This window comes from Phasianus colchicus, chromosome 28, assembly GCF_987193195.1.
Source record: "Phasianus colchicus chromosome 28, bPhaCol1.hap1.1, whole genome shotgun sequence".
Taxonomy (NCBI): domain Eukaryota; kingdom Metazoa; phylum Chordata; class Aves; order Galliformes; family Phasianidae; genus Phasianus; species Phasianus colchicus.
The window spans coordinates 3,857,338-3,860,865 of record NC_143463.1 but is presented as its reverse complement, the minus strand read 5'-3'; positions in this window follow the sequence as shown (position 1 = coordinate 3,860,865).

Here is a 3,528-nt window from a genome sequence, read left to right as displayed (position 1 = left end):
CCACTGTCTGTGTTCATCCCTTCCTGCCTCCACAGCACCGTGGAGGTAGAGGTGTGGGTGGGGGGGGCACCCCTGCGGTCTTATTTTTCCCCCGTGGGTGGTTTTGAGGTGGGGATGGAGGCGGGGGGGGCTCCCCATCACAACACAGGGCTGGGAAATCCCACACAGAGGTGCCCCAAGGAAACCCCCCACCCATAGAGCCCTCCCACCTGGAATCCCCCCACCCTCAGCACTCCTTCCTGCAGCCCTGGCAATGTGGGAGAAGGGGGTGCCCACACACGTAACCCCTCCAGGGCATTGGCAGCACCCTGTGCTGTGCACCCAGAGGGGGGGAACACCTCTCTGTTGGGGAAACTGAGGCAGGAAGGAGCTCGAGGCAGCCTGCAGTTGTTCAGGCATGCGGTGCACGCACCGTACAAATGCATGTGAATGGTGCACGTGATGTGCACGCACACAGGGACGCGGTGTCCCTGCAGGGGACGCAGCACTGGGGCAGCGATGCCACCCATGGGGACGTTGCCTGTCCCACATTGCGGGGTGGTGGGGGAGGGGCTGAGCACCCCCAAACTCATCGCAACGCTGAGTCAGCGCCACGCGGAGTCCCGGTGACCCCCAGTGCGGGGCGGCCGTTCCTGAACCCCGTCATCAACGCGCGGCGTCGGGCAGCGCTGAGTCATCGAACCGGCGGGGAACCCGCAGAGCTTCTCCCGCAGCTCCGGGCAGAGCAGTGCGGGACGCGGCGGGGATAACAGGGCTGAGAGTGGGGAAACTGAGGCACGGAGCTGACGGCAACGGAGAGGCTGCGGGTTCTTCCCCCCTCCCTCGCCTTCCCCGCTCGGCCCCCGCGGCGCTGTGTGGGCTCCGCAGAAGCATCTCAGCCATCCCAGGCACGCGGTGGCAGCTGCAGCCCGGCCGGCAAAGCTTCCCGTGGTGCGGCCGCCGTCCAGGAAAGTCGCAACTAAACCCCCCCGGGTCTCGCTGCCGGGAAAAGGGGGGAGGAGGACGGGAGGCGGTCGCCCCCACTCCGGAACGGGACGCGGCGGTGCGGGGCCGAACCCAACCGGAGCGGTGACCCGAGGGCAGGAGGTGCCACGGGGCTGTCGGTGGGGCAGCGCCACGACCCGCATCACAGCGCTGCCCGACCCCCCCGGCGCTCCTCCGTTGGGTCCCTGCAGTGCCCCCATCTCCATCTCCACCCTCACCCCCATCCCATCCCATTCCTCCATCCCCATCCCCATCCCCATCCCCATCCCCATCCCATCCCATCGCATCCCCATCCCCATCCCCATCCCCATCCCCATCCCCATCCCCATCCCCATCCCCATCCCATCCCATCCCATCCCATCCCATCCCATCCCCATCCCCATCCCCATCCCCATCCCCATCCCCATCCCCATCCCCATCCCCATCCCCATCCCCATCCCATCCCCATCCCCATCCCCATTCCCATTCCCATCCCCATCCCCCCCCCCCCATGCTGTACAGAGGACCCGTGGCAAAATGAAAAGTGAGCATTTATTGTGTTATCAATTTCACTTCCGAACGACGATTCCACGAGATTCCACACGGCAGCAGATCGCTCTATGGCACACAGCAGAAGGAGAACCCCCCCCTCCCCCCCCCCTCCCCCCATCCACCGACGGCGTTGGACACCGACAGCAGAGTTTGGCAAATGAGAATCACAGAGCAGAGAGAAATCAAAGAGCGTGGAGATGGGGCGGGGATTCTTCCCATGGAGTAAATTTGTTATCTTTAAGTCTCAGAGAGGACTTCATCAGCGCTCAGCGGAGGGAATCCTCCCCCCCCATTTTGTCATCCCCCCCCCCTCCCAGCCCTATTTACGGCTCTGCACGGAGGGCAGCGCTGTGAGCACTGAAAAAGGCCCCAAAATGTGACTTTTTGTTGTTGTTTTCCTTTTTGGCAAATGCATTCACCAACACAGAGCAGCCCTCGGGTCCCTCGCTCCGACCCAGGCGATAGAAAAAGGTCTGCAGAACGACGAGCGCTCACCCGAGAGATGGGCAAAAAAAGATTAAAAACAAGGGGAAAAATAAAAGGAGTTTGGGGGTTTTCTCACCTCGTGAGGAGACACCGACAGCCCCCCAGCAGCCCCAGCCCTGCCCCACATCACTGCTGTCACCAATGCACCCCCCAGCACAGCAATGGGGCGGCGGCTCTGTGGGGTTGTGACCAGCGGGTGTGCAGCAGGGATTGAAACCTCAGGGATGCACAGGGACCTATATGGACCCCACAGACACATATGGACCCATATGGAACCCCACAGACCCACAGGGACTCACCTGGACCCAGATGGATCTGCACAAATCCATATGGATCACCTGGACCCATACGGACCCACAGACCCACACAGACCCATATGGACTCATATGGACCCAAATGGACCCGTGGATCCACACACCCATATGGATTCACATGGACCCATGGACCCACACAGACCCATATGGACTCATATGGACCCAAATGGACCCATGGATCCACACAGACCCATATGGACTCATATGGACCCAAATGGACCCACGGATCCACACAGACCCATATGGACTCATATGGACCCATGGATGCACACAGACCCATATGGACTCATATGGACCCTAATGGACCCATGGACCCATACGGACCCATATGGACTCATATGGACCCAAATGGACCCACACAGACCCATATGGACCCACGGACCCACACAGACCCATACGGACCCATGGACCCACAGAGATCCACAAGGACCCACCTGGACTCACATGGACCCACACAGACCCACAAGGACCCATATGGACCCACAGACCCACACAGACCCACAAGGACCCATACGGACTCTCCTGGACCCCCCTGGGCAGAGCACTGTTGGCAGGCGTGGGGCAGGCAGGGCTGTGGGGGGGGCACGAAGCTGCTCGCTGCCCCCGATCCGCCAGCTATAGCACCATGCACTGGTCTCTAACATAGAGGAAGAATCAGCAATCTGGAGTAGAAAAATAAGGCTGGAACTGTACTAGATTAAGGACAGAGGAAACTTCCTTCCTCGAGAAGAGAACGCACCACTGCGGCACAACCTGGGGCAGTGGGGCTGGCGGTCAGAGCTCAGCGATGGGGGTGGGGGGAGGTGTGTGTGTGTGTGGGGGGGGGCTGTAGATGTGGGGCAACGTGGGGCGATGTGGGGCTGGGATGCACTCAGCCGGGGGGGAGCCCAGGAGCTGCACCCAGTGCCCCCCCCCCAACCCTACACCCCCCCGACTCTCCGTTTCCTCACTGCGATTTATAGAGCTGTGTTTTGGGGTGCTTTGTCAGGGGGGGGTTTGGCCCCATTTCCTACACAGCAGCGCTCACCCCCCCCACAGCCACACCCCCCAACGTGCACAGAGGGGCTCAGACCCACACCCAGCCCCACACCCATGGCTCTGCTCCGCTCTCCCTTTGCCCCGCTCGCCCATCCACCACCACACCAAACCCTTTCTTTCCTCCCCCAACCCCACCGCCGCTTTTAAAACCAACCCCCCCCGCCCTCCCCTCCCC